General features: G+C 41.6%; 1 long non-coding RNA gene across 4 annotated transcripts; it reads left to right on the forward strand.

The window, feature by feature from the left end:
- Positions 1 to 443: 443 nt before the first annotated feature.
- Positions 444 to 8,853, forward strand: LOC113585641 (uncharacterized). Of its 4 annotated transcripts, none has more exons than XR_014117223.1 (5): positions 444 to 593; positions 2,453 to 2,517; positions 2,644 to 2,764; positions 8,101 to 8,243; positions 8,575 to 8,853. It is a non-coding gene; the product is annotated as an uncharacterized LOC113585641 (long non-coding RNA). The 4 variants fall into 4 exon arrangements; XR_014117224.1 differs by having other exon boundaries at positions 8,101 to 8,207; XR_004776864.2 differs by lacking the exon at positions 8,101 to 8,243 and having other exon boundaries at positions 8,575 to 8,852.
- Positions 8,854 to 14,297: the final 5,444 nt, after the last annotated feature.

The raw sequence follows: 14,297 nt of genomic DNA on the forward strand, positions 1-14,297 counted from the left end.
GGCCTGCTAATATAATTACCTCATATGCTATGCTCTTCTGTCCTCTTTAAGGTTAATCAGAAGAGTTCAGTTAAAGGTTTTTGCTGATCCTCTGGAACGAACTCGTTTTCATTTTCACAAATAGTCAGTTTTTTTCTCTATTGGATATATAGTAGAAAACAAACAACACTATGAAACTCATATTTTTTTAATAGCGTTCCAAGTGATGTTCAGTGACTAGAAAAATGACAGTGTTTCTTCTGCATGCACATAACGAAACACATACAGAAACACATACAGAAACATTAGACAGTGTTTCTCCTGCATACACATACAGAACCACATACAGAACCATTAAACAGTGTTTCTCTTGGATACACGAACAGTACAGACTTGGCGGTCACTGGAAGTAGGGCAGGGGTCTTCACATGAACACCGGCACTTTGTCACAGCAGAGGCGTAAACAAGAACATGCTGTGTGGAAAGGGGCGTCTGGCACTTGTTTTTGTAATATGAAGACAAAGATGGTTGCAAGTAGAGGGGAAGGATGTCTAGCTCATAACAGGGAGCAGGAGAGCAGGGTAAAGACCAAGGGCAGAGAGGAAGGACAGCAGGTGTGTGCCTCGCAGTGTGCATGTGTGTTGGTTTAAAAGAAGTTCTGTGAAGATGTTATCGGTGTGTATGCAGTGTCCTCGTACATCTGTGCGATTCAAAATGCTTGCACGTTCACAAGACGTAATGTGCTCATCCTGCTCTCAGTGTCTCTGTATTTATTTTGTGCATGTATGTGTGTAATAAGAGAGGGGGACTGAGAGAAGGGGAATTTGAAATATACTCCAGAGTTTTGTACGGTGGAGGGAACTAAGGAAAGGGTGGGGGTGAGGGGTTTGGGGGGGGGGACTGGTAATGGCAAGCCAGGAGCTGCAATTTATTCCTGCTCAGAGAATTCCAGACACACACCGGATAAGAATTCTGCTAAGGAACTGGCTGGTATGAGTAGCAGTGTAAAGCTGGCTGGAGTGATCTCAGTGTCTTACTGCACTTCATTCATTTGTATTAAATGACCTTAGCTCTTCATCTTTCCCGGTCAGGGACCTTAATGAACCGCGGTGTTGCCCTCCTTGGATTGTGCTGTACTATCAGTGTTTTTGGCTACTTGCTTTTTTTCTGTGCTAAAGAACAAGGTGGATATGTACTTGATTGTAGCTCATTTATTGCTTGCTAATATAAAATAGTATGGGCCGGTTTCCCAGGCATGGATGTGAATTAAACTGCAGTGCCAACGGTGATTCAGCATTGTAAATTCTTTTTGGTCTAGACTAAGGCTTACTCTACGTCTAGAACACTGACCTTGTGAGGGTGGGACTCAGAGTGCTTTAGAGGGAGTATTTGGATGGTGTCAGGGTCTGTGTAAGGACCCAAATTTTTACCTGGAACTTCCTTGGAGGCCCTGAATGACCTTTGACCTGAAGCACAGGGTTACAGTTCCATCATAGTATTTAAGTTGGAAAAAATAAAAATAATTAATTCCAAAAGTCAATCAAATGAGTCTCATATAATAATTATTCCAAGATAGCTAATGACTGTTTTTGAAAAACTAAACCAAAAACACCTTCAATGTCTGTGTGCGCTCCAGCTGTGTGTGTGTGTGTGTGTGTGCATGCACACACATGTGGGTGTTATTTCACACTAATATGGGTAACATATTCTCATCTCAGTCCTCAGCTTCTTCCTCATAACTCTAATAAAATGCACATTACAAATGTTGCTCTCCTCCTTGTTGTCCGGCTAACAGGGGTCTGTGGTGTGCGATCATACTCTGACGGGGTCACTCTTTCCAGTCTTGCACAGTGCAGACAAACCTACCTCCCTGTTACCACCTACCCAAAGGCCTGCAGCTTGTAATAGTTTTGTACTGACAGATCTTGAGTGAGGGAAGGATAAGAATCACTGTCATCACTAGAAGAACCACTCAAAAAGCCCGGTGGATATGCCAGAGACTGTCCAAGTTGGCTAGTCAAGCACCACAGGCTGTGGATGATTGCTGGTTCCGACTGATGGCCTGAGAGCTTGTAATAACAGGAATGGGCCACCAGTGGAGGTAATGCGACTCCGTGAATTTTTCCACTAGTCCAGGCGGGTCGGATCTATATTAGGACCTGGCTTGCTGAAGGGGAAGAAACTGGATCTTTACCTGAGAGGGATAGATGGAAAGCTGGTCAGGGCACCGGATATGTGTGTATGTGTCTGTGTGTGTGTCTGTGTGTCTGTGTGTGTGTTGTGTACATGCGCATACGTAAAATGGTTTATCGGGTACATGCTGAATTCATGCCAAAGTTCTCTCTCATATTTTAAAACCGATAAGGCCACACATTTCAGCTGCCATATCTGTTTACACATGCATCTGTCCTGAGAAGGATTGTGAAACATAACTTTTTTAATGACATTAATGACATTGTACGTTTGGTTTCAGGGGTGCCCCCCTGAACTTCTGTACTTGAAGACACTCTCAGTCAAGACTGAAGTGAGGGAGATGAGGTGGGTTTCTAAAAGTTTTTATGTAATTTACTTCATGTTGAACACCTACTATAACGATCTCTTATTTCTAACGTCCTATGTACAATAATCAGCCCTAACATTAAAATCACCTGTCTAATATTGTAGAGATTCCCCTTGTGCCAGCAATACAGTCATCAAGGCATGGACTCCACAAGACCTCTAAAGGTGTCCTGTGATATCTGGAATAAGGATAGCAGCAGATCTTTTAAACCCTGTACGTTGTGAGGTGGGTTCTCCACGGATCTGACTTGATTTTCCAGCACAGATGCTTGTCTGGATTGAGATCTGGGGGAACTAGGAGACCAAGTCAAAACTTTGACCTCAGTTTCATCTTCTTCTAACCATTCCTGAATGTTTTTGCAGAGTGGCAGGTTGCATTGCACAAGCCCACTGTCATTAAAGAACACCTTAAAGGGCTGTAGTTCGTTCGCAACAATTTTTCTGTGGTATGTGTCAGAGTAATATACACATGAATGCCAGGATACTAAGGTTTCCTAGAAGAACACTGCCCAGAGCATCACACTACCTCCACTGACTTGCCTCCACTGACTTGCCTCCACTGACTTGCCTCCACTGACTTCTTATAGTGCATACTAGTGCCATATCTTCCCCACATAAGCAAAGCACAAGCAATCAGCTGTCAACATGATGCTGAAAGAAAACATGATTCATCAGACCAGGCTACATTCTTCCACTGCTCCATGGTCCAGTTGTGATACTCATGTGCTCATTGTAAGAACTTTTAAACATTGGACAAGGGTCAGCATGGGCTCTGTAACTGTAACTGTATTTGTGGCTATGTAGCCTCTTACAGAGCAAGCTGTGATGCACTGTGCATTATGACGTATTTCTGTCAATGCCAAAGTGAACCTTTTCAGGAATTTGTATTAAAATAGTTCCTCTGTGGGATCAAACCAGATGGGCGAGTGTTCGCTCCCCGCAGACATCAATGAGCCTTGAGTGCCCATTACCCTGCCACTACTTCACCGGTTGCTAATTCAACTGATCTGAACACTCTGAACTGGTAACACAGGCAACACTGAAAGTCTCAAGTAGCAAGTTTTCAAATCAAATATATCCGAGAGATGAAAAAGTGAATGTACAATTCACATTTCCAAAATAAATCAGAAATTTTCAAGTGTGGAAGTGGGGGCATGGTCAAGCATCTTTGAAGAAGAGAGGCTGTTGGAACAATCTAGCAGATGAGTGTTACACTGTGATCCACCAAATCATGATCCACAAGAGCCTGGTTCAAAAAACATGGAATTGGAAGGTTGGTGAAGTGTGTGCACAGGGACACTCACAAATACCCATTAGTGTTGGCAGCTGTAGAATTATGGGGATAAAAGCCTAGCTTAGAGGCGATGGTTAGTCCTCGACTCACCCACCCACTGATGTTGAGAATAGATTGGCCGAATTTCATGGAAATGGTGAAGCACATACCAGAGGGTTGGTCCAGCATGAGCAATGCGTTTCTGACTTGTGCTGCACTTGAGTTGGACACCACTCCAGGTTCATCTCGGGATTAACCAGAGGAGGTAGAGGTGCAGGCTGAGCCTAGAGTTCCTCTAAACCATTCCCAAAAGGGAGACCCTGTGCACACACTGCCCCATGGGAATTAAAGTAGGGGATTTGCCTCTGGAACAAATTTTGAGATGACACCCTGAGGTTAGCATAATTAATGGTCAGGTGATTGATCCAGGAGCTGCACTGTCCTGTTCTTATTTCTTGACCATTAGAAATCGCCTTGCCAAGTGATGTGAGAGACTCAGACCAATGAAGTGGTCACTCTTCTCTTAATTCCAAAGGGACTATGGGAAATATTATTTCATGCAGCCCACAGCAATCTCATAACAGAATATTTGTGTTAGGAGAAAATATTAAACAGCCTAAAGGTCCAGTTCAATTGGCCTAGTATTCGAGGGGACTTCTGCACATGGTGTGTCCTGCCTGCCAGTTGGTTAATTCTCCTGCAATCCCCTGAGCACTGTTGCATCCACTCCCTTTAATTGAGATCCCATGTGACCAGGCATAGACCTATTAGAGCAGAGTGCACAAGGACATCTTTGTGTTAGTCTTGATGGACTACGCAACCTGGTATTCAGAAGCAGTGCTGCTCCACAATATCCATAATAAAAAGTGTTGCGGAGGCTCTCTTCAAAGTCGTCTCCCAAGTTGGCATCCTGAAAGAGATCCTGACTGATCAGGACACCAACTTATGTCATGCACTATATGATCTACTGGGGGTTAATTTGCTGCTAGGCTTGAGTCTATTGATATGTTTGTACCCCTTCCCGGTTGTCCAGGTTCCCAAAACAGAACACTCGAAAGATAAAATGTAAAATGGTGCCATACTAAACTTGTAGTTTTCCAGCTTGCATGGAAGGAGAGCCTTCTCAAGTGTAGAAAGGCACTTATTACCGCTCGAACAGCTTATTTCTCAACCCTAATAGAAAATAACATAATAATCCTAGACTTTTACTAGGTATAATTGCACATTTGGCAAGATGGCGCCGGTGAGGTCGGCTGCCGTCACGACTGCTCCGTCCACCCACCATTTCACTGCGTGTTGTACTGTGTATGACTATGTATGTGACAAATAAACCGAACTTGAACTTGAACTTGAACTTGAACATTTAACTAGGAATAAAACTGACATGTTTATGGAATTTAGCTGAGGCTTTTGAGGGTTAAGGGCTTTGCTCAACAGTGGTAACTGCCATTCTCCCGATCCTCATATCTGAATCAGAACCAGATACATGAAGTCTTTCAGTCAGGGTTTAGGCCTTATCATAGTACAGAGACAGCACTGATTAAAGTAGTTAATGAACTGTTGTTGGCTTCCAACCAGGGTTACATTTCTTTGTCTATTTTGCTTGATCTCACTGCAGCATTTGATAACATAAATCACAAAACTTTTACTAGGGATTAGAAGAATAGCTGTGTCCTGGTTTATATCTTATTTAGGTGATTGTTATCAGTTTGTCAACATAAATTGAGACCTTTCAGCACACACCAAGGTTAGTTATGGTGGTCCACAAGGATCTGTTCTAGGGCCCATGCTTTTTGTTTTATATATGCTACCCCTAGGTGACATATGTAAACACTGTGGTAATTTACACTCTTATGCTGATGATACTCAATTATATTTCTCAGTCAATCCAGACAACAAGTATTATCTTAATATTATTGAGGAATGAGTAAAGGACAGACAGTAAAGGACAGGATGTTGAGAAATGTTTTCTCACTTAATCCTGACAAAACAGAAGTACTTGTATTAGGCCCACAGACAGCAAGGACTCTAATTAAACAATAAACCTCAGTGGTCTCCAAAATCACATCTTCTTTAACAGTTAAAGATCTTGGAGTGATTATAGATTCCATTCTTTCATTCAAAGCTCTTGTAAATAGTATTTTTAGGATAGCCTTTTTCCACCTCAGGAACATTGCAAAGATTAAGAACATACTCTCTTCAAATGATGCAGAAAAACTAGTCCATGCATTTATCACTTCCAGATTGGACTACTGTAATGCCTTACTATCTGGCTGTACCACTAAGTGCTTAAACAAGATCCAGGTAGTTCAAAACAGCAGCCAGAGTTCTTACTAGAACTAGAAAGTGTAATGTTTCAGAAATAGCCAGACACCAGCAGATTAAAAAGGTTGTGGTTTTATTATAAACTGGATATTCCAAAGCAGTAGTAAAAAAAAAACAAAAAAACAAGCAAGGGTCAGAAATAGCACTGTGATTACCAAAAACACAGTGAGAAGACAATCCAGGGCAAAAGCCAGTAAATCGTCCCACCAGGCAGAAAATCCAAAAGCAGTAAGGCAAAACCAATGGTAAGTAAACAGAAGAGTCACCATGAAAAAAATAAGCCAACATGAATAACCACTTGGTATGCACAATGGAATTCAGTGGCAATACTTCATAGGCAGTGGAAATGAGGTACAGCTGGAGTTAATAGTCCAATGATTAGGATCTTGTGAATTGGTGATGATTGGTTGGGTGTTCCTCTGGATTGTAGTTGGAATTCTGGGAGATGTAGTGATCTGAGGAAAAGGGTGGCATGACAGATTTGATCATTTTACTCCTATCTTATCTACATTACATTGGATCCCAGTAAAATTTTTGTTTTGATTAGAAAATACTTCTAATGACCTACAAAGCACTGAATGGTCTTGCCCCACAGTACCTTAGTGAACTCCTAGTGCATGACCCACCATGTCTGCTTAGATCAAAAGGTGCAGGCTTTTTACTAGTACCAAGAATAAGAAAATCTACTGCAGGGGGCAAAGCCTTTTCCTATAAAACTGTAAATATTCAAGGCTCAGACACAGTCTCAATATTTAAGGCTAGGCTGAAAATCTATTTGTATATTCAGGCATTTTATTAAATACTTCACATCTTAGGTAAAGGTCTCCATCTGGGGGTCCAAGAGCATTGAGAGTTATGGTAAACTGTGGCACTATGAAGCTGTCCCTTCAACTCTTTTTTTTGTCATTCAAGTTTGTTGACTTAGAGTGGCAGAGTGCTGATGTTCCAGGGAGTCCTCATGCCAATGTTTCCTTCTGACTCTATCCTTTTAGTTGTGCTGCTGTAGCTAGACCTGCCAGAGTCCATATTTGCACCTTAATTTACACTCCTTTATACTTTGACAAGCCTATTGTCTTTTGCTGCTGAGGTACACCTACTCCTGATGTCATGTTGTTACTTAGCCTCAATCCATCTCAGTTGCCATGGCTCTTCCCATGCCCGCTGATGTGGCCCACCCTCCAACTAAACCAACTACTTCTCCATTGCCCTGGACAGATATTCTTGTGGAAGATGCGTTTGGACACAAGTACACTCATTGAAACCAGACTTCTAGAAAACCAAAAAAGAAATTCATTGCTTATTTTACATTTTTTTTCTCCCACTAATTATTTTGACATTTATTGTTTACTGTTGTTACTATTCTTACTACTGTGGTGTCTGCTGTCGACCAGAAGAGGAGTCTAGGTTCCTCTGAAGGTTTGTTCCTCATGCTTTACAGAGTTTTTCCTTGCCACTCTCACATTTGGTTTGCTCACTGGGGACGTGGACTCAGATGTGTAAAGCTGCTTTGTGAAAATGGCTGTTGTAAAATGGCCTACCTGGGTGATGGTCACCTATAGTAATGAGGAAGTGATGCACCTGATGCACCTGAGATCACTGCGGCAAGCTGGACTCAATGCAAACCCAAAGAAGCATGCAGGGGTACAGGTAGAGATACAGTATCTGGGCTTCTTCTTGGCTCATATATAGGTTTGTACCCAGAATAATGAGACAGCAGTGATTACAGCCTGTCTGAGACTCAAGACCACAAAGCAGGTGAGACAGTTCCTGAGACTGGCTGACTTATTACAGGTTCATGCCTATTTATTTGGATGCCACTAGCTTGCTGACCTTACTAAAAGGGGACTCCAGAACTGATCCAGTGGATGGAGCTGTGCGCACAGGCCTTTAACCACATTACAGAGGTCCTCTACAAAAGACCATTGTTGCATTCACATGACTTCTCCGTTCGTTTTATGTTACAGACCGTTGTGTTAGCCCGAATGCTGGGAACTGTTCTATGGCAGTTGGTCAAGGGAGAGCACTGTCAGGCACTGTACATTAGTTGGAAGCTATCCATGTGGGAGCTGAGGTACTGCACCACAGAAGAAGAGTGCTTGGCTATCAAGTGGGTGGTCCTCACTCTCTAGTACTGCATGTTGGGATGCTCTTTCACTCTCTGTTCCCACCATGCCCTGTTCCAGTGTCTTCAGTGAAACAATGCCAGCATGTGGCTCACTCATCGATATTGGCACTTTAGCCCTTTAAGTTTGATGTGGTCCACAGGTGGGGGGCACGATAGTTGCAGCCCACCATGGGTGGGGTGGGGGGTGGTGGAGGTGTGATGAAATGTTGTCTGCGAGGTGGAAAGGCTGTTGAAACAATCGACTGGGTGATTGAAATGAGGTGCACCTGCACCTTATTATGCATAGCCTACTTAAACCCTGTTTCTTTTTCAGTGGGCCACCCTAACAGCAAGCTGCTTCACGGGCTGAGTTAGAGTGCGACAAGAAAAATCAACCATTTTATGCTGTTTATGTTAAATAAAATGCTCATATGCTCTTCATTCCTGACTGTAAACATTCTTCCCACTGAGGCCAGTGTCACATCAAAGAAAAGTGATGTGATAACAGTCTGCATTTGCGTCACAGCAACAAATACCAAGGAGTTATTTACAAATCAGGCAAAGTGTGCCTGTCCAAGTCAGCGGACAAGGCAGCCAACATGATTTTCGTCATGGACCGCATGCTATTTTGACTTTTACTTTTAGATGCCATGACATAGTATGTGTGCGTGTGTGTGTGCGCATGTGTGTATGTGTGCATGTGTGCGTGCGTGCGCGTGCGTGCGTGGGTGTGCGCGTGTGCGTGCGTGCGCGCGTGGGTGTGCGTGTGTGCGTGTGCGTGGGTGTGTGCGTGCGTGCGCGCGCGTGGGTGTGTGCGTGTGCGTGTGTGTGTGCGTGTGTGCGCGCGTGCGTGTGCGTGCGTCTGTGTGCTTGTGTGTGTGTGTGCGCGTGTGCGTGCGTGTGTGTGCGTGTGTGTGTATGTAGCAGGCACTGTCAGAGACTTCAATGGCTATAAAGATGAATATAAAGATGAGCAGTGTATTTGTGGTGTGCTGAAGAGGTGAGAAGCGAGGTCTCACGGGTGGTACCCCAGGAGAGATGTCACACGGAAGGTTGTGATGGACCTCCCACCCACCCCCGGGGTCAGAACAATAGAAGGAACCAGCTGTGGCAGGAGGCGGTGTGACACAGCAGAGAGGCTGTTTACACACACATACCAGCCCACCAACATTAGACGCTACACACATGCAAGTGTGAAGTGGACGCTTCCATGCAAACGTCATAGTGCACACAAACAGTGCACACACACACGCACACTTCCATACACTCCCACCTGCATACACACAAGAACATCAACAGTGAACATTTGTGATCATTTTATGTACAGGGCTGATTTTTACAAGTTAATAATAATAATAATAATTATTATTATTATTATTATTATTAATATGGCCATAGTTTTAATAATGATAATTATTATTAGTATTGTTGTTGTTGTTGTTGCATGACCATGGTCATGTTCACCTCAACACCTGCTTCATCAAGCACATCTTACTCCATCCAATAAACTACTGAACTCTGATTGGTTAATATTATCTGTATTATTCTGTAATATTATTCTGTCTAATGTCTTGTGCACTGTTTTGCTTTTCACATTAATGTTTCCATGATATTCCACTATATTATTATTTGCTATATATTTTATTATCTCAGGTTTTGATGCATATTAACAAGAGATAAATAAGCTTTTAAACATCATAACTGTCTTGTATGCATCAGATACTGCTACTTTTTTTGTGATACTTCTGCATAAGTAGTACAATAAGGTTTTCTAATTGGCCTTCAATAATATTTTAGTTTCAATAAATCCCACTGGAAAATGCTGATAAAGCAAGATGTTTGGTAAAGGTTGATTAATTCATCTGTGAAAAATGTCTTGGCCCACCTGCTGGTTCTTATTTGAGACAAAGCACATTTTAAGGATATTCAGGCACTGGAGTATCAGAATAGATAAATCTGAGAAATTCAGACACTGGAGTATCAGAATAAATAAGTCCAGGTGTTTTACAACAATCTAATCACTGTATTTTGGGAATAACACAAGTTACCGTTTTCCGGGATTAAGAATAATGACAATCTTCTATTTTGTGTGGGTTTTTCAAAAACTATTTTAATTGTCCTTAAATTGCTCCTGTCAAATGCCTGAAGGAAATACAGGGCCTCAGTTTAGGCATGACAGACATGCCAGCACATGGCATACAATGGAACAGTATGTGGATCCTTTTCCAGGTTGGCTGTGTCCAAACCTTTAGTACAATACCATCACGTCCAAATGTATTTTTTTCCGCCCAAAGTGATATGGTACTATAATCAGTGTGCACCAGTTTGCCATCATTAAGGTGGATGTATGGAGGTGGAGACAGATAAAGAGGTTCATACACTGAGACCCAGACTGATGCGAGTGCTGGACTGTCCACCTTATTGTCTGGCCAGAATAAAACTGTCCTCATTGTGAATTTTAAGTCATTACTGCTATTGTTGATTATATCAAAAGAAATAAAGGTTAACAGCTAACCTTTCGTTCTAAAGCCCCTACATTATCTCCCTGAAAAATACATTATAAGAAAACTGCATTACTACACCATTATTGTTGGCAATGTTATAAGAATATTATATAAGGTTGATAAGGTTGTGTATGTAACCATTTATGACATTTTTGTAAGCACTACTATTTATGTAAAACTGATTTTAAGATAGCATATCTTAAATCCTTGGAATTTTCTTAAAGATTTAAAACATCTTTAAAAATGCTTTTAAGAAAAATTGTATTGTGAATTACAAAATGAGCAGCATTCCTTACCCTTCCTTTTTACCAGTAGAAAATACTCCTATTCATTTTTATTTATGTGTAGTTTGTTAGTAAATACCATACCTGGTTATTAACCATTCGTTTATCACTCAGCTGATACTGTGATATGTAATTTGACAATATCAGCACGTGGATGTCTGATGGGGTAGCACTGTGTTTTATGCACTCAGCGTTGATCATAATGCTTGGACTTCAGGAAATTGGTGAGTGAAATCATAGCATTACACCATACACATATACATGCATTCTCTCTTTTTCCCTTTCACACACACACACACACACACACACACGTAGACATACATTCTCACTTTTTTTTCTCTGGCTATCTCTCAGCATAGTAATACAAGCTCACACACACACACACACACACACACACACACAAACACACACACACACACACACACACACACACACACACACACACACACACACACACACACACACACACACACAAGCTCTTTCCTGAATATAGGATGTGGCTTTTTATATTTAGATCACAGCTGTCCTGCATGGAAATATTCAAGGTCTCTAGTGACCAAACAGAGGTGAGTGGAACCCCACCATAGTCACAGTTGTGTCTGAGGATACAAACCCAACCACATCACAGCTAATACAAAAACAAGCTAAACAAAGCCTCTATTGAGGGAAGGGAATGAGAAGTGCAATGTTTTCTTTAAAACATATTTTCTGCATGTTTCATGATGAAATACAGGGTTCCAGACTAATTACGTATGTATGACCCACAGGGCACAGAACCGCATCCAATTTGGGGTTAAAAAGAGTCTTGTGCAATAACAAGCCTAAAAATAGCAGCATTACATTAGATACTCAAGTTATTGTGGGATTTACAAATACATATTCTAATGTTCTCATCAAAACCTTTTTTTGGCATTAAATCATTATTTACATATTAACCTGATAGATAGAATAATGGCCAGGATCAGTTTCCTACAACTGTCTGACACTTGATGAGGCTACATTATTTTTGGAACAAACAAATGAAACATTCTTCCAATGCAACACACATAAAAAAGAAAATAGCTTTTTATTTATTATTTATATATTATATAATATATTTATTCAATTTTGATCTATGTGGTCCTTAAATTTTATCTACACAATTGTTAAAGATCAAAATTGTATGTATATGGGATTGTTATAGAACTAAGCTTCTTAGCACCCTCGTGTGTGTGTATGCTAAACACTTTCCACATACTTGTGAGGTATGCCAGATGCGCTACTGATGCATATTGCACCCTATGGAAACATACTGTTATGTGTCGTGTGCGTCATTTTCTAATCACCAATAACACTTTCAGAAGTGGGAGAGGCAAACTTAGAAGAAAGTGACAGGTAATGCATTACATACGTCTCCTAAAGTGTGAATGAGCAGCTCAACTAAACAGACTGACTCCACAGTCAACCAAGCGCAGGATGAATTTAGTCCAGTTAGGCCTAATCAGTTAGGTTGAGCACTGGGGCATTTTGATTGTGATAAATGTTTGTTAAAGAACATTGGAAAGTCCAAGACTCTGCAGTGTATGCTAACACTGCACTGCTAGTTTACTAGATGACACAAGCTAATAGAGTGGGCAAGTGCCTTCGCTTTCACGAGGGTCAACTGTTCATGTCCTCTCCTGGGATTTCCCACAACTGTGTGTGTGTGTGTGTGTGTGTGTGTGTGTGTGTGTGTGTGTGTGTGTGTGTGTGTGTGTGTGTGTGTGTGTAAAAGAGAGTGAGAGAGGGAACATGGTCATTGTGACCTTAGACAATGATAGAATATCAGCTCAGACAGCTGCTCTCTCCTCTTTCTGTACAGCTGTGAGAGAGAGTTTAAGAAGCAATGTGTGTGTGTGTGTGTGTGTGTGTGTGTGTGTGTGTGTGTGTGTGTGTGTGTGTGTGATGGAAGCTTCTATGTGGTTTCAAGTGTGTTCTGACCTCTTTTTGCTGTACTCTCCTGCTCCCGAGTTTCCAGATCAACTGAGAGGTATTTGAATGAGCAGAACAGGACTTTGGAGACAGCTGTAATGAAGCTATGGCAACCACAGTCCCTTAAAAGGAAAACCTTTAGAGACCAACTGGAAAGGGCAAGGGTCACCCATGGGTTAAAGGTCATCTTCCAGTAATTGTCTGACTATTACCCTTGTTTCTGTAACAGAAAAATGCCCCAACACCCAATCAGTGGCCACTTGAAATGCAGACTGAGTATAATAAGGTTGTGATTCCAGTGTGTTTCACCCAGTGTGAAGGTAAATAAACAAAATAAAGCTGACCTTTTAGAACAGAGCCAACACAGCACAAACCATGTCAATGTATATTTATTTACATGTTTCAAGGTATATCCCAATTTTTTAAAAATCTGTCTTTATAAAGTATTATTAGAAACAGAAAGTGCACAAGCAATTTGACAAAGCATTTTTGTATATTGGTATTCCTATTCCCCAGAATTCCCCCCTTGTTAAAATGATATCTGCTTAATCTATGCCCCTAGTCACTTGGGACTTGCTTTCTAAAGGCGAGTGTTTGAAAGGAGATTGAAAGGGGATGAAAGGATGCGTCCGTGTGTGTGTGTGTGTGTGTGTGTGTGTGTGTGTGTCTGTGTGTGTCTGTGTAAGCTTGTATTACTATGCTTGTGAGGAACTACACTTTACTTTAAATACACCTATTGAATGGTAAGCCTACAGCAAGCTTCCATAACCTTTGACCTGTTGTCTGTACCTAGCGTAACTCTGAACCCCAACCACTACTGTAACATCATCCTAGCCTTAACCTTGATCCAAAATGCAACAGTAAACCTTGTGTTAAACATAATCCTAACTTGGTTTTGGCAAACATAGAAAGATGAGTGTGTGTGGGTGTGTGTGTGTGTGTGTGTGTGTGTGTCAGGACAGAGGGGCTGAGACCCTTTCATCATAAGGTGTACGATTTCCCATGCTACGGAGCATAAAGGAGTTTGTTCCTCAAGCTGAGCTTCCAAAGAGCATATTGTCTTTAAATTAGGGGGTCTACAATATGGTCAGTCCAGACCCGGATGATTGTGGCTTTGAAGGAGGTCCTCAAATTTCTCTGCAACTTTCTAACCACAGTCCTCAGGACATTTAGTCCAAAAAAATCCCCGAGTTGTTTTAAATACGATCCTGGTCAAAGATAGCACAGAACAAGCATCAGTTCAACTACTGGTCAAGAGGAGCTCATCTGAACCACCCAGATTCCTGCTTGCCTGAGACTCAGCGAGGCTCGCATGTCAT

Source organism: Electrophorus electricus, chromosome 15 (assembly GCF_041902795.1).
Source record: "Electrophorus electricus isolate QZ-2024a chromosome 15, ASM4190279v1, whole genome shotgun sequence".
Classification (NCBI taxonomy): Eukaryota; Metazoa; Chordata; class Actinopteri; order Gymnotiformes; family Gymnotidae; genus Electrophorus; species Electrophorus electricus.